This window comes from Benincasa hispida, chromosome 2 (assembly GCF_009727055.1).
Source record: "Benincasa hispida cultivar B227 chromosome 2, ASM972705v1, whole genome shotgun sequence".
Taxonomy (NCBI): Eukaryota; Viridiplantae; Streptophyta; class Magnoliopsida; order Cucurbitales; family Cucurbitaceae; genus Benincasa; species Benincasa hispida.
Window position 1 is genome coordinate 10,989,845 of NC_052350.1, and position 19,016 is coordinate 11,008,860.

Consider the following 19,016-nt stretch of genomic DNA (forward strand, 5'->3'; position numbering starts at 1 on the left):
AAAATATTTTACTTTACTATTTGAACATCACATACACATATTCCACATTCCACATTTCATTAAAATTCCATCCATTTACACATTTCTCGTAAGTTATCGTGTGAAACTTATAATTTAAGCTAACTAAACTCCTAAATTTTATAAACCAATCAATTTAGACTATTTCATTATAATTACATCGAAAATCATCCATACAATTAATTCTCACACGTGTATAAACTTCTTCAAATGTCAGATTTACAAAATGGATGATTAGAGTAAATGAATAAACAATTTTCAAAAAATCTTAAATTGATTCATTTATAAAATTTTATGGATTTAATTGATATAATTATAAATTTAACTTGAAATTTTTTTCAAATGAGACATAATTAGATGGTATATTGAAATTTGGGAATATAAAATTGAAAATTTTCCTTCTTTTGAATAAAAAAATGAATGTTTTTATATTATATAATAAAGAGGGTTGTATGGGATATTTGCCCTAAAATGAAAAAGTACTTTGAAACTTCCTCGAGGGTTTGAGTCAATACACGATAAAGTCGTCGTTTTCCATTGGGTAATACAAGTCAACGATTGAAGGGCACAAGGGGACTGACGACTGAGTCTTCTAGCTATTATCAGCCGTTGGATATCATCTACGGCCCCCACAGGCCCATACCACACAAAATGACGTCGTTTTCTTCTATGTATTTATCATTTATTACATCTTCTTTTAACTGGAAAATTCAATATTAATTCCTGTGTATTCTATCAAATTATCTAATCTTAATTTAACACATAGTAAATTCTTTTGACCATTTTTTTAACAAATATTTTAATAGCATATTTGTATGTATCCATCTAAATATTGCCCTTTTCGGATAATTTTTTAAGTTTTATGTTTATTGTATTGAAAAAAAAAAAGATATTTTCTTTAAAAAAATATATTTTTTTTCATAAATTTCTTACTATGGTTATCATGTTTCTTAAAAAAATACTTGAATACTTAGGCCACTATTGGTAGATATTTGGTTTTTGAAAATGAAGCGTATTTTCTTTTAACTTCTTATAATAATTTGTATCTTTCTTAAGTAACAGATAATTCTTAACCGAATTTGAAAAACAAAAACTATTTTTTAAAAACTTTTTTTTAGTTTTCAAATTTTGGCTTGGTTTTAAAAACATGGGTAAAACATAAATAACAATGTAAAGAAATTTAGGAGTGGAAGGGATGTTTATAAGCTTAATTTTTAAAATTAAAAATAAGAAACCAAAATTTTTAACAAATGGAGCTTTAGTTAAATTCTAAAAATAAAAATAAAAATTTTGAAATATGTCCCCCAAAAAAATTACTTGATTTTTGAAAATATTAATAAAAAATGAATAATAAAACCAAAAAAATTATTGGTGGAAAGTATTGTTTACAAACTTATTTTTTAAAAATCAAATGAAGGTCCTAAAAAATTGAATTCATATATATATATANTTATTATTATTGATAATATGTGAACCGAGAGAATCGAACGTATGACTTCAAAGTTGATAATATAAACACTACATTAATTGAACTATGCTCATTTTAGCGAATTCTTATACTGTTGCCTATAATTTAATATACATTTTAGTCTCATTGTTTTTTTTCTTAAAATCCTTTCCATCTTTACATTTCCTTAAAATATATTTTTATTGCACTAAAATGATTAGGTTAATTATAAATATTTTATTTTCTTAGTATATATTTGGAAGATTTTTAGTCATTTTACTAATTCTCACATTAATCTACTTTTTAAATAATTTATATTTTTTGAGATTAAAATAATACCTTATCATCTAAAATCCATCTAGAAGCTATATAAAAAAAATATCTTATATTTAATAATTCCCTAAAAAAAAATTGTTTTTTTTTTTTTTTTTTGGGTTTTACAAAAGCTATCATGAACACTATTAATTTCATCAAATTGAATAATATGTTTAGAAAAATGTTCCATCTGCCTGCAAACATCTGCCTACAAACATCTGCCTACTTTGTAGGAAAATATTGTCTAATAATCAAGAGAGATCCCACCTCATTACATGAGCTTCCTTACCTTTTCAAGGTTTTAAAAAAGTGAAATGATATAAATTAAGGCTCGTTTGATAATCTTTTGAGAGACATTTGGGGCAAAAATTATTCTATGACTATAATAACCACATCTTGCTATAGTACATATTATTTTATAATCTCCAATTAGTTACAGTCAACAATATTTCAAAACCCATGTTATATTTACTACAGTTTTTACTATTTTACATTCATCATTTTTTTAATATTTACTACAATGTTTACTATTTCCGCTCCAAACGCGGAGTATTATAACTCAAACTAAAATAACCTACACCCCAAACACATACTATTATAACCCAACTATAATAACTGAGGAATATAATAACAACTCTTTGCCCTAAACGCTCTCTTTGGACAACCATAAAATTAAGTCTAAAATTTGGCTTGATTTTTTAAACTATTGGTGAAAAGTAGAAAACAAATGAAGAAATTTAGAGGTAGAAGTAGTGTCAATAGGCTTAATTTTTAAAAACAAAAACAAAAAATAAAATCGCTACCAAATAGGCCTTAGTTTTTTAAAATTAAGCTTATAGATATTATTTCTACCTTCAAATTTCTTCCTTTATTATCTACTTTTTACCGGTGGTATAAAAAACCAAGTCAATTCTTGAAAACTATAAAAAGTAGCTTTTAAAAACTTATTTTTGTTTTTGAAATTTGACTAAGAATTCAACAGTCGTACTTTGAGAAAGATGCTATAAGACCCTACGAGATTTAGGACATCAACTCGCTAGTGGGGTGTACAATATAATCAAAATACAAAGTACACAAATAATAAACCAGGGCATAACACGTGTCCAGTACAATATCTCCCACTTGCCCTAGTCCAGACGTGGCCTGTCCCGTAGACCCATACTCTGTAGGTGACCATTAAACACCATAGCTGTGAGGACCTTTGTAAATGAATTAGCAATGTTGTAAACCCCCTACTCCATTTTTCCCTACATAAGTGAGTAATAAGAATCCTAAGCAAAGACTAAAGATATGTTAAGGTAAAGTTGTAAAAGGAAGTAAGAAAGTAGGAAGATAGAGGAAGAAAATTCTAAGTGTGGGAAAAACCTAGTCTCGGGTGAGTTTTAGATCGTCTAACAAGTGACAAATTGGCTAGGTATAGGCCAAGGAATTGATGGCGTTGGTTTGGAAGAATAGCTGTCGGTTTTGCCTTGGAGGTTAGGCAAGCCATAAAATGGCTAAGTGTTGGTATGGTGTAGCATATGCATTAGCCTTGCGTTGGCATTGGAGGAGAGTTTGTATGTGTTGACCTTACCTTTGAAGGTTAGACGAGCTCTTGTGGAAGCCAAGTATGGCCGAGTATGGAGGAATCTAGGATTTGTGCACGTTAAGGTGGTCTTGTTGAGCGCTTGCAACCCTATGCGTTGACAAGGCATGCGGCAGCCAAGAGGCTTGCGTGATCGTGTAACAAGGAAGAACCATCTTGCAACAAGTATGGGCCAGGCGCGAGCGTGGGCACTGGGCGTTGGGGCGCTGCACAAGGGTGATCGCATAGTGCATACAGGGCTGCACGATAACTATTAGACGATAAACGCTAGATGATGAGCGCAAGATGATGAAGTAGATGATGTGCGCTAGGGTAGAGGCTGGGCGTGCGTATTAACTAGTGTGTGGTGATGAAGTAGACGATAAGTACAAGGCTGAGCGTAGAGGCTGGGCGTGCGCGCTAACTAGTGTGTGGTGATGAGTGCAAGGCGCTGGATACTTGATGCGTGTTGCAGCTATGCGATGAAGTGAGGAAGTATACGATGAGGTATGCGATTGCGCTAGAAGACTGTGCGATTACTTGGAAAGCGTTGGCAGTCTTGGCGCAAGGTACATAAGGCATGCGATGCCTGGTGGTTGTGCGTTGAGGAATGCTTAATGCTTGGTTGATGATGTGTTAAGACTAAGCCATGCGTGGGCTAGGACATGTGTTGGTCTAAAGTACGTGACCATAGGAGGGACACGATAGCCTCAAAGTGAGCTCTACGTTGGCCAAGTTTGGACGATGCATTGTTTGAAAGAGGCATGCGACCAAGTGGTTGCAAGCATTGGCTTGAGAGTTGACCCTTGCATTGATGACCAAGGGGAAAGGATCGGCTTAGTGAACGATTAGCTAAGCCAACTGTCATGCTCAGGTTTGTTGTTATCTCTTTAAGGATGAGGTGGCAGCTTATCAATGAAGGATTAGCATGCAGCTGCTAGTATAGAAGAGAAGCTTGGCTTTGAAGAAAGGGTTTGAACAATTTACTCCTGCAAATGGAGTGGTTCCAGAGCCATTCAAACCCTGAGTGTGTCTAGTTTCTGAGGTTGAATTTCTAGAAGAGAATTCTAGAGGAATCGGGCTGAAGATTAAAGAATCTGGTTGAAGGTCGAGCTCTCGGGTAAGCTCGAGCCAATCTTGATGATTTGAGGATTCCAGCCAAACCATGAGGATTTATAAGCTGAAATTTTAAAGTAATCTTGCTAAGACAATTTAGAGAAAGTTTGTAGAAGGAAATTTCTTGAGAACAGGCCTAGAAAATTAGTTATTCAAATTGTAAGTTGAATCTGAAACTTTTGAACAAGCAAGCAGTTGTTTAGGTTGAACAAGCAAGCAGCTTGAAGAGCCAGACAATAATGTTGATGTTGGGGTTGACGCCTTAAATCTCGTAGGATCTTATTGTTTGAATGAATGTGCGGTGGAAACACTCAAATCAAGCTGAATTGAGGATGAACTAGTGAGGGTTGGGTAAGGTTTTCAGTTTTTCCACTTCAGTAAGTAACTCAGAATTCTCTATCATCTTTTTGCGTAGAGCTTTTATATATAGATAAAAATCATGCAAACCAATAGGACTTCATGGATGACACCACTTACTTGGTGATTATTGCAAAATTCAATTGGATTTTGGTGAAAAACCATTAAAATGAAGTTAGTGGATTTTTCCCAAAATTTGGAAAAATACACTAACATGATCATTTCATATTACTTTTAAATTACTTTTATATAATTAATTCAAAAAATAATTAATTTAAATAAAACTAATTTTAATTTTTAATTAAAAGAATATTAATTTAATATCTTAATATTAAATTAATACAATACCAATTTCACCAATATAAATCAATTTCATATTTAAATCATAATTTAAATATTAATTGATTTTCCAATTTTGTTTAATTTTAATTAAATTAAACGTTTTTAATTGTATCATATACAATCAATTGAAAACCCTAAAATTGAATTTGAACATTTCAAATTCATAACCCTAATTTCATACACCAACACTTAATTTGTTTTTCCAATTTAAGAGCTAGTAGAGGGATCTAGTGGATCTACAGATGATGAGCTCCAATGATTTGTAATTAATTCGTTAAACTCTCTAATCGAATTAATTACATTCGTTAACTATCAAGGCACGCCACTATAGCTCGATAGTTGCACTCTCCTCCCTGTAGATATATTTCTGTCCATGTAAACCATAACCAGTAAATCGATCCTTAACAGGTCGCGTAATTACAATTAGATCAAAAGTACCATTTTACCCTTGTAAATACATCTTGTTTCTCAAGTTCTCACTGACTCTCTAATGAACAATTGATTCATAATACTACTTATGAATCATGTCTCTCTCTATTATGAGAAGGCGGGGCCCCGATTGTTTAAGACCAGGAATCAGTACTTAAGAGAACAACCTATCTGCTAACCCTAAAATGGGTAGGAGTGAATTTCATCTTGCAGAGCTATGTCCCAGCTATCTATCCGGTCTTATCCCAAAATGGAAAGCTTATTGAGCAGTGTTGTTGGACTACTCTCACCCATGCAGATCAAAGGATAATCCAAAACAAACAAGAGTTCATAGCTAGTTCAAGATTAAGATCGAGTTATCCTAGGTTACTTTAGTATGAAATAGTCAATTTTAACAGTAAACAGTCGTTATAAAGAAAAGTGACTATTTCGTGATCTAGTCTATATGCAAACTCATTGCATAGGATGTCCCCACTCATATGTCTCTACATGAATGATCTGTGGGTCACATAATTTGTATTACCTATACAAAATGAGCCGTATCCAATAGTGTTACCAAGATGAGATACTCAATTTCATCCATATACTTATAGACTATTCGAGCTATATACTATTAACTTGATCCTGTTTATGTCACCACATAAAGTTAAAGTATTCATACTGTAGCCATTGATATGTTTATTGGATTTGTATAATTGAATGCAATATCAACAACTTTATAAAAATACTCAATAATATTTTATTGACAAATAGAATGTTTAACACAAAATTTACGTACTGCGAGTTCTAGGACATTTCTAACACATACAAATCAAAGGACCACCCTCATAGGCAGGAGTTCACAACTCATCCAGGATTCAGGTCACGTTACCTATGGTCATCCTGGTGAAAATTAAGTCTCTATTATGAATGACGTTATATAATGGGACTAAACATTTCGTGGTCCGGTCTTATACATACTCCTCTGTATAGAATATCCTCGTTTGCATGTCTATACATAGCACTTTACAACAATTGTAACACCTACAAAGTGGGTCATACTCGTAGTATCACCAGGATAAAGTACCCAACCTTATCCATCTACTACATACCATTTAAGTTATCACTTAAACATGATCCACCCGCATGTCTCTACATGCATGTTTAAGTTACAAAGATAACCTTGGGTGTTAGTTTATTGGTTTGTGGTTAATGCAACTAAAATATCATATATTTTATAGACAATGAATAAAATATCATATATTTTATTAAATACATAATGAGTTTGTTCAACAATGTTTACAAACTATAGGACCCTACGAGATCTAGGGCATCACCCAACAATAGGGTGCAAAACGAAATTTATACCTACCTAATTAAGGGAGGAGAAAGGTTGTCATCTTAAGTACTGGATCCAAATTTTGAATGAGGGGCCCATCCTCTCATTGGTCTGAGAGGGATTTGGTTTAGTGATTGGATCACAAACCAATTGTTCATTAGAAGATCAGTGGAACTTAAGGAGCAAACTATAATTTCGGGGATAAAACAACATTTGACCCAACCGTTATTAGGAACAACTTGTGCAGGATCAACTTGCTAATTATGATTAAATCAAGTAGACAGAAATATATCTACAGTGAGGAGGGTGCAACCATCGAGCTATAGTGGTGTGTCTCGGTAGTTAATGAATATGATTAAATCGATCTAAAGAGTCCGACTGATCTCAAATTGTTGGAGTTCATGATCTGTAGGTCCATAAGGTCTTTCTACTAGCTCGTAAAACATGAACACCGTGGATTAGTGAATTGAGTGTTTTTTTTTTAATATTCAAAATCTAAATTGAGTTTTCAATTTGAAGTGTTCAAATTGATCTTTAATTTGAAATGTCCAAATTGAATTTAGGATTGCAATTTGAAGTGTTCAAATTTCTAATTAGGGTTTGAATTGAAATGTTCAATTTCAAATTAGGGTTTGAATAATTATATTTGATATAATTAGACGTTTAATTTGTCGAAATTAAACGAAATTGGAGAGTTTAAAATATTTAAATGTTGATTTAAATATTAAATTACATGAACATGATTCATATATGAAATATGTGTTTAATTAATTTAATATTTGATATTAAATTATTTAATTGATTAAATTTGTTTAATTAATTAGAATTAAATTATATTTGAATTTTCAATCCAATTTACAATTCAATTTTAGAAATTGAATTTTGGATTTTGTTTAATTTTGAATTAAATAAAAAAAAATTGAAAATCAAATTTGGTTTAGTGGAAAAATCCACTTTTAATAGTGATGTGGTGGATTAATTGCTAATTGTACACCTAGCCATAATGTTGAGTGCAATTTGAAGTGGATTGAGTTGAATGTCAAGTGCTTGCATGTAATTATTACATAAAAGTACTTGATTTCTCCTATGGAAGGATGATGAATGCTGAAAAAATGTTTTTTTTGGTAGAAATTCTCCATCTCTCTCAAACCCTCTCCTTTATCCTTCTCAATTCACTGAATTTCTGAGTTCCACTGCTCAAATCCAAGATTAAGAATAGTAGAGAATACACTCTTAGTGATCTACTGTTGATTTGAAGCTCAGATTCGGGTAGAGGAGCTTGGATTTAGAAGATTCATCAAAGGTATCCATTCTGAAACCCTTTACTTTGATAAATTATTATGTAACATGCCTTTAGAACTCAAATTAAGTATATTTGGAGTACCTATTGATTCTAATTGCTTCCGTTGCTTGCTTGTACATTTCATCATTAATAATACTACTTTAAAGCACCCAATTTGATTCTAGTAACAAGATTGATAATGGATGTAGAAATTCAAGAACAACCAATCAAAATAATCCAATATAAGCAATTAATTTCAAGAACAAAAATTGTAATTAATTTAAAGTAATAAAATATAATAACAAATTAAATGTAAAATTAAATAGGAGAGGGATAGAGAAATTGACACCGAAAATTTTATAGTGGTTCGGTGCAACCGGCCTACCTCCACTTCTCAAGCTCCTCTTGGGTATGTCACTACGAACTTGACTCTTTTTACGGCTTAGAGTCCGACCGTACAACTTTATTTTTTCGGGCCCAAGAACAAACCCTATGGTTGAGGATCAAACCATTACAATGGCTATTTTTTCGAGACCAAGAGCAATCCTTACAATAGTTTGGAAAAATAGAGAGCACACTCGAAAAACTTTCTAAAAGAGTGAATTTACAAATTTAACACTCAACGAACCAATCCTCACAACATAAAATATCTCTCTCAATAAGAAGATGAAAAAAAGAAAATTGAAGCTTGGAGATAGAACAACAATGGAGAGCAATCATGGTGGCTTAATGAGTTATGGAGGATTGAAAATAACAAAAATTGTTATCATGATTTGGAGAAGAAAATTAGTTTAAACAAAGAGGAAAAATTGTTGAAAACCACATTTAATTTGGACCATTAAATCTTGGAAAAGTAAAATTAATGGTGGAGATGTTAAACTCAACTTACAGTTAGACACAAATAAAAAAAAATAGTATAACAATATATATCTTTTAAAAATCCAACAAAAATCAATGTCCACCGTGTGTCCAAACTAGCCGTTAGATACAAAAATAAAATAATTTTTAATTCATTTTCTTTTTAAAATCAATCCAAAAATAAAAAGATCAATCCAAAAATAAAAAGATCTACTATGTTTAACTCATCCATTGCTCCAAATAGCACCTTTCAATAAGTCCACTTTGATTGAGAAAAATTATGTCATGTCATCAGCTCGATATTTTTTTGTTAGGCTTGTTTTGATCATATTTTCTTCGTTTTGAACTCTGATTTGAGTGGTTCAATTTTTTTTTTTTTTGAAATCATTGTTTCGAGTTCTACGCAATGGACACTTCAAAATACTCAAATTCAAATTGTTAATGAATAAAAGTAGGTTTGTTATCATCAAAATATTAATTAATCAATTAATTAATTTGAGATTAATGGCAAAAAAAGCCAACATTTAATTCTATTAATTTATTTAAAATAATTATGAAGTGAAAAATTAAATTAAATTTTAATGATGATGAACAATTGTGAAACCTAATTATCTACATTTTTCCATGATTTAAAAAATCAAATCAAATTTTGAAAACTAAGAAAAGTAGTTTTTAAAAATTTCCTTTTATTTTTGGAATTTGACTAAAAATTCAAGAATTGTATTTAAAAAAGATGCAAATCATAAAGATAAATGAGGAGAAAATTGGCTTAATATTAAAGAACAAAAAAAACAAAAGACAAAATTGTTACCAAACGAGGTCTAAGCTACTAAATTGATCGCCCCTCATTTATTCCATAACTTTTTAAATTATAATATTTCCCTTTTATTTTAACTCCTTTTTAATCTTTATTTACCCATTAGTTTCTCACCTCCCTCTTCCCTACAACAAGGCTAATCTTAATTAAATTATGAATTAGACAATAATATATTAATATGAATATATGAGTTTAAGCTATTATTTTGATGCAATTGTTTGACAAATTTTCTAAAAACAAAATTGAGGAAGAACAAATTAGTTTTTCTAAAATACAATTAACCAGAGATGTTTATTTCTAAAATGTTTTGAGTGAGATAGTGATTGGGAGGATAACTTGGTAATTTCATTACACATAATAAATACAAATAAATATGAGAGAGGACTATGTGCCCCATAAAAAAAAAAAAGCAATCCTTTTATTTAGTAAATAAAGAAGAAAACAATACTTTTATTAGATTATTTTAAAAATAAAAAAAATACTTTTATTAGATTATTTTAAGAAAATATCCGCTTAATTTCCAAAACCATATATTCTATTTTTTGCTTTTTTTTTAAATCCAGAAAGATAACGTTGCACCTTCAAACACGATTGATAAAGAAAGATGGGTCGTCGTCGTCGGAAAGTAAACATAAAAAGCCTAAATAATTTGAGTTACAATCAGATTAACTTATAAAATTAATTTAATGCGTCATGCACAAATTGAATTGGAACTGCCGAATTTAAATTGATTTTGAGAGGATTCAATAAAAAAATTTATAATTCAACTCATTGAGTGGACTGAATTTTTCAGGTCATTTTCTTCAAAAAAATTAAAAAAAAAAAAAGATTTGGTCATAGTTTAGGTTTAGTTATTAATTTACATCTAACACTGATTTATTATTATTATTATTTTTTTTATTTTATTAATATTTTTTTTTAGAGAAAAACCACAGAGTGATTGATCAACATGGTTGTCAATTCCATGAGACTCAAATTGTATAAAACCATTCTACCGGTTATGAAGTTTGGTTTTGGAGTGTGAGAATAGACCGAAGCTTATACATGTGAGGGAAAAATCTCAATTAGAGCCATAAATTAATTAAATATCTTTTGTACACTTACATATTCTTTTCATTGGTGAATAATATTTGTAGGGTCCACCTATTTTGTCCATTATGCCTTCTAGGATTCCCTTTCCCTTCTTGTATAAAGGTACCCTTATAGCTACAGTGATTGTCTTGAATGAAAGACGGAAAAAGGGCTTTCTTCCTTTATTGATTTTGGTGTCATTTTTATTGCTTTTTTGTATCAGAGCTCGATGGCCTACGCCTCTGCTAATGCCTGTGGATCCTTCAGCAGTCTTACCTACAGCAACCCACCATTAAATCAACTTTTAAATTAGATTACAAGCTGGACATGAGCAATTTTTTGCTATGGAAGAACTTGTCCTCCTAATTTTGAGGAGTTATCGCATTGAGGGGCATCTCACTGGTGAAAATGTTTGCCCACCTATGTTCATCGAATCTAAAACCGCTGCAACTTCACCCGTAACTTTGGTAGCTTCAACCTTCGCAACTGTCACTACTGCTGGGCTAGGCACCCCATTTGTACAAATCGACACAAGAGCATCATGGTAGGATCGAGTTTACCGTCACCTGTAAACCCGCGCCTACGCAAATAATATTTATAAATCATTGAACGAACTACTTTATACTAAATGGTAGTACAAGCGATAAGTCCGGGGTCGAACCTCAGGGAAGCGTAGAAGATTAGTTCATCAAAGCTTGTTTTTAGTTAAAATGATAGGGGGGGAGGGTTGGTGTGGATATATAATTAAAATTGCACAAAATAAAGTGCGAGAAAATAAAAGATAGAAACACAATTAATCGAGATGTCTTAGCTTAGAGGAATGGATTTCCCGAATGTAATTTAGATCATTGACCCAATTTATGACTTAAACTTCTTGTTCATGCTTAGCCCAATTGATTGGAATCCTAACCAGTAGTCCTATTATCTAATTAATCAAAATGCATAAAAAACGAATCCGCTCCATACAAATTAATGAATCGCATTAAGTTCTAAGGATTACACTAAGATGAGTGTTTAACTTCTAACGTCTAATTAAACAAACAATACAATTTTTCTCTAGGTTGCTAAGAGCAGTCCTTTTTGCCTAACTAACCTATTGCTTTAAATTGGATTAACTTATAAATGTGTGCTAGATATTACAAGGTAATCACAAAACATTAGAATCACATGACAAAATTATTGAGCGTCAATTAACAATTAAAATCATGCAATTCATAAATATAAATTCGGATCAAAACCCATAAATAAGTTTGTATACATCATTAAATTGAAATCTACAAAATTATATCGAGATCTTCCAAATCCCTAAACTAAGAAACCAAAAGCTTACCTTCCCATGGAGGATGAGAAGCTACAATCCGGCATTTATTGGATAAATTACTAAAGAAACACACAAATAACAAGTGGAAGAGGGAAGAGAGAGGAAGAAATTGGCTGGAGGTCGAAGGTGGGCGTGTATTTTTGACCTAAAACAAAGAGACATATATATAGGAGTTGGTCTCAGCATCGTAATGCTGCAAGCAGCGTTGCAACGCTGGCCTATCTTGTACGCGCGTCCGCTTGGTGTTTGTAACACATTCAGCGTTGCAACACTACCCTGTTTTGCCCAAAATAGGTAGCTATTGCCTTATAGCATTGCACAACGCTCCATTCGAGGGCGTTTTCATATGTTCACGTTCCTTTGAAGTCCAATTACTCAAATTAGCTTCTAATTACTCCAAATTAACCCTAAATAGCTCGTAATGACTGATTCTACCTCCAAGATGCTCAATACCTACAAAATCATCAAATAAACATAATAGATATAGTAACGACCTAGAATGAAGAAGAGAAAAATAGCACATTTTTGGTGCTATCATATACCCCCAACTTAATTCTCGATCGTCCTCGAGCAAGATAGAATCACACATTCACACAGAAAATTATGCTTGTTCCATCACAAAGGTCGTTACTCTAGTTTCAACAGTCTATAAGGATGAGATTTATAATAAATAAAAAAATGTAATCAAATTACAACCAATCAATGAAGCACATTTAAAAATGATTCTAAACTTTTCATGCATGAGTGAGTCAAAAACCCTATTAATTAAGCTCGCAAAGCCCATAATGGTTTTATAAGGCCCTCAATTTGTTTTCCCCTACACTAGCTCGAAGGTTCAAGAGCCAAGCTTCCTAGACCCAACTTTATAATGGCACACTTAAGGAAACCAAACTTTTATTTTTATTTTATTATTTTTTTTACTAAAAAAAAAGAAGCCTTATCTAGACACATCACCTTCGTTTTGGCTTGTCCACACGAGTGTCATACGAGTCATCCAACTACAAGCAATGTCTCTTAACAAGGTGTCGAAGCTTACTCATTTCTCGAGATACTTTAGCTCAGAGGGAAACTACGGGTGTCATAGTCGCCCCAGGTTAATCATATCTCAAGAAAGAGGAGTCATCCCCTTAAAAAATAACATACAAACTTGCTTTTACTTTACAACACACTCAGTCTTTTACAAACTTGCTTTTTATATATTCTACACTTGGCTTTTACAATACAAAACAAGAGTTTGACAAAAACTTAGTCATGCATTACTAGGTTGAGCTTCAGTCACTTAACACGTATCAACTAGGCCTTTCGGTGTGAACAAAAATATAAGCCCCATAACACCACTCTAAGCATGCAAGTCCTAATTTTGTTGGACAAGGGACTTAAAGATGCATGAGAGATAAGATTTTTTTTTTTTTTTTTTTTTTTAAAAAAAAAAGAGCTAAAAATCATGATCATGCTCTTTAAACATAGTTTCATGCAAACCTAACAACAAAATGGGTGCGTCATCAACTACTTCATTGTAACCAACCAAGAAAGAGAGCAAGCAAACAAATTAAGCATACAAACATCGTCCAAGCATAACGCTCAAGGACCCCAACAACCACCACAATACCCCACCCCCAACTTAAAATAATACATTGTCCCCAATGTATCTCTAAGCCCAATAAAATAAAATAGTCAAGGGAATAGAAAACCTCCCCTAATGACGTTTCTGCACACGGGATGGTAGTAAGAGGGCTGTGCTAAATTGATCTTCTTCGTCTTTAAGACAAAGGGAAAGATCCTATTAAAGAAAAACAAGAAGTTAAACTAGAAATCAGTAAATGAAAGCAATAAATTTTTCACCTAGCTCCCTCCAGGAAGGACAAATTTTTAACGTTGATTGCTCGACGTGATCTGTCCTTTGTCAAGGTACAAAGAAATTCTTGTATTTCTCTGGTCCCTTCTTGGATGAGTCAATATAACCCTGTAAGACTATAAGGCTTCTCATCTTTTAAAGAGAACCAGACAGGTCAAATTTGGATTTTTTAGAATACGGTAAAAAAAGGTAAAAAGAAAGAATCAAAAGACTCAAGTGACTCAAAAGAGTCGAAAGAAAGAAAAGACACAAAAGGCTCGTGAGGACTAGGGGAACAAAACTCGAAAATATATGAAATACTAGGAGTAAGAATAGGGTGAGGTCTTTTGACCTCTAACTCTATCACCTGGATCTCGTCAGATTTAGGCTCAAAATTCTCCTTAAACCTCACAAACTAGCAAGCATGGAGTGACGTCCTCCTTATCACTGAAGTAGTAGCACTCCGCAAGGAAGTCGGCCTTCGAGGTATAGACGATGGACTGCTCTAGTGTGCTTTCAAGTGTCTACATGGCCTTAGTCAACTGGGCAACCTGGGTGATCAATCCTTGTAGTCGAGCTTGAAAATCCTGCTGAAAGTTCTTTGTATCTTGTTGAAACTGAGAAGTGCTATTAGCAAGTTCAAAAATTAAAATCTCCAAAGTCATACCTAGACTCGAATCTCCAGGAAGTGGTTCCTGCTCCTCCACCGTGTCGACATGGACTACCTCATGCCTCCAGGCCTCTAGAAAATTAAAGGAATGGTCTGGCAATGACTCATTTGGCCTCCCAACTGAAGTTGCAAGTCGAGCAACAAGGTCACTCAGACTTTGCAAGCCAGTCCTACCCTCGGCCTCAGGGCGAAGACTTTTCTATTGGATGCACTCAAATTCTTGCTACCTACGGAAGTTGTTCTACTCAAACTTAAAAAGATATGTCAGCAAGCTCCATAACCAAAGCCTTTAAAGACATACCTAACCCTAAAGACTGAGCATGAGTCAACTGGTGTGGTACGGTGAAATCTTGGTCGCCAAAGCTCTGTTGCCATTTTGAGTATCTATGGTCAAAGGAATCCTCCCACCAAGAATGGTAAGGCTCGTAGTCCCAAGGACCATAATATCCCTCCTCAGCGAATCCACATGGTGCTGGCATCCACTGCAACCTCGGACATGCTTCATGGGATGCCCCTCAAGTAGACAATTCTTGCACAACTCTACTTGTTGCGATCTCCTTTTCACCAAATGATCAACCAAGGAAGTCAACTCGGCAAGCTCATGGTGAAGGCCACTTACCTCGTCATCAAAATTTGCAACTTGACCTTCGGACGTCCAAGATTGATTCGGAAATCCTGTCATGCTTAACTGACACAAAAGGAAAACAAATCAAAGCAAAAGAAACTTTAACTAAAAACTAACTAAGAAGAACTAATTGTCCTCCCCGACAACGACGTCAATTTGGTAGGATCGAGTTTACCGTTGCCCGTAAACCCGCGCCTACATAAATAATATTTATAAATCACCAAACGAACTACTTATACTAAATGGTAGTACAAGTGACAAGTCTGGGGTTGAATCTCAGAGAAGTGTAGAAGATTAGTTCATCAAAGCTTATTTTCAGTTAAAGTGATAAATGAGAGGGGATGGAGGGGGTTGATGTGGATGTATAATTGAAATTGCATAAAGTACAAGAAAATAAAAGATAGAAGTGCAATTAGTTGAGATATCTTAGCTTAGAGGAATGGATTTTCCCAATGTAATTTAGATCATTGACCCAATTTATGACTTAAACTTATTGTTCATGTTTAGCCCAATTGATTGGAATCCCAACTAATGGTCCTAATTATCTAATTAATCAAAATGCATAGAAAACGAATCCACTCTATACAAATTAACGAATAGCATTAAGTTCTAGAGATTACGCTAAGATGAGTGTTTAACTTTCAACGTCTAATCAAACAATCAATACGGTTTTTCTCTAGGTAGCTAGGAGCAATCCTTTTTTGCCTAACTAACCTATTGCTTCCAATGAGATTAACTTATAAATATGTTTCAGATATTACAAGGTAATCACACGACAAAACTATTGGGGCTCAATCAACAATTAAAATCATGCAATTCATAAATATAAATTTGGATCAAAATCCATAAACAAGTTTGTATACATCATTAAATTGAAATCTCACAAAATTACATTGAGTTCCTTCGAATCCCTAAACTAAGAGACCAAAATCTTACCTTCTCATGGAGGATGAAAAGCTACAATCCGACATCTACTCGATAAATTACTAAAGAAACGCCCAAATAACAAGTGGAAGAGGGAAGAGAGAAGAAGAAATCGGCTGGAGGCCGAAGGTGGGCGTGTATTTCTGACCTAAAGCGAAAAGATATATATATAGGAGTTGGTTGTAGCATCGTAATGCTGCAAGCAGCATTGCAATGTTGCCCTACCATGTACGCATGTCCACATGGTGTTCATAGTGTTGCAATGCTACATTCAACATTGCAATGCTACCCTGTTTTGCCCAAAATAGGTAGCTATTGCCTTATAGCGTTGTGCAACGCTCCGTTCGGGGGTGTTTTCGTCTGTTCACATCCTTTTGAAGCTCGGTTGCTCAAAGTAGCTCCTAATTACTCCAAATTAATCCTAAATAGCTCGTAATGATTGATTCTACCTCCAAGATGCTCAATACCTACAAAATCGTCAAATAAACACATTAAACATAGTAACGACCTAGAATTAAGAAGAGGAAAATAGCACATTTTTGGTGCTATCACTTCAAGCTCCTCAACAACATCTTCTCCCACTGTGAGTCCTCTATATGAATCGTGGATAACTACAGATCAACTCATTTTAGGATGGCTTTACATGGTAGCTGAAGTTACAACTCAGTAATGGGTCACAAAATTTCCAAGAGCCTTTGGGATGCGATTCAAGAGCTTTTCGACATCCAGTTTTGTGCTTAAGAAGATTATCTTTGTCAAGTATTTCAATCTACTCGTAAGGGATCTATGAAAATGAATGACTATTTACATGTTATGAAGAATCATGTTGATAACTTGGAGTTAGTTGGTAGTTTTATCCCAACTCGATCTTGAATTTACAGGTCCTTATTGGACTTGATGAGGAGTATAATCCAGTGGTCGCAACAATCCATGTAAGGGAGAACATTAAGTGGTCCGATATGCAACTGGAGTTGTTGAGTTTTGAAAAACGTTTTGATATGCAAAACACTCATAAAACAACATCATTTGGTAGCACATCCTCAATGAATCTCACCACAAGCAATGGTGGAAACAAACAACAACAGTCCTTCACAAGTAGCAGACCTCCCCAACAGAACATTGGATCAAGAGGGAACAATCGAGGAAGAGGATGCGGTTGTGGAAACTATCATCCTACTTGTTAAGTGTGCTTCAAACAAGGTCATACTGCGTTGACCTACTTCAAACTAACTGGCTATCGCTTTCCCTCAAATCAGAATAACAATAAAGTCTCTCGGAGACAGCCATTTTCAGGGAATGTTCAACAAAATGGACCTTACAATCAAACACAACAGTCTAATCAAGCATTTCTGGCTGTTTAAAATAACAACCCATTCATTGCCATACCTGAATCAGTCATTGATCCTGGCTGGTATATGGACAGCGGGGCCTTGAATCATGTGACCTCAGACTTTTTTGGCATGACACATTCATCTGAGTATTGAGGTAATGAGAAAGTAACAATTGGTAATGGTAGTGCCTTATCTATTTCTCATATCGGTTCATGCTCTTTAGCTATTGTTGATGGGATGTTGAATCTGAAAAATGTCTCGTGTGTTCCTGAAATTGCTAAAAACCTCATTAGTGTTTCTAAATTGGCTCAAGATAACAAGGTGTTTATTGAATTTCATGATGGTTATTGTCTTATCAAGGATATTCATACGAGCAGAGTGGTGTTGAAGGGGGAACTTAAAGATGGGCTTTACAAGGTTGGAACAACAAGAGCCACTGGTAGTGCTTTAGGTTTGGTTGATTCTTGCTTGATGTCGGAAGATAAGATAAAGGCTTGCTTTGCAGTCGTTCAGAATAGTTGTGTTAATATTGTTATGTTAAAAACTGTTTTACATAGGAGAATTGGACATCCATCCTTAAAAGTTTTATATGATGTCATTAAACAATGTAATCTACCAGTGAAAGCCAATGAAAATTTCAATTTCTGTGAAGCTTGTAAGTTTGGCAAATCTCATGTTCTTCCTTTCTCATACTCTTTATCTTATGCCCTTGCTCCATTTGATTTAGTTCATTCAGATTTGTTGGGTCCTGCCCTTGTCATGTCTACTAACGATTATAGATATTATGTACATTTGATTCATGATTTTAGAAGGCTTGTCTAGATATAACCCTTGAAGTTAAAAAGTGATGCAGTGGCTGTCTTCAATCACTTCTTAAAAATAGTGAAAAGTCAATTTGGAAAATTTACTAAAGCCTTTTAATCTGACAATGGAGGTGAATACAAAGGTACATCAAATATGTGCTGACCAGGGGATTAAATCTAGATTCTCTTGTCCTTATACATCATCTTAGAATGGAAGAGCTGAAAGAAAGCATAGACACATAGTTGAAATAGGACTAACTTTACTAGCCCAAGCTTCAATGCCTTTAAAGTTCTGGTGGGAGGCTTTCATGACTGCCACGTTAATCATCAATGGGCTTCCATCTATGGTGTTAAGAGGGCAGACCCCAATGGAAAAATTAATACAAAGACAGTTGAACTTCTCTAATCTCAGAACTTTTAGTTGTGCCTACTACCCATGCCTTAGACCATATAACTCTCAAAAGTTTCAATACAAATAAAAATAAGTGTATTTACTTGGGCCCTAGTCCAGTCCATAAAGGACGTAAATGCCTCAACTCGGTAGGTAAAATTTACATTTTAAGACATGTTGATT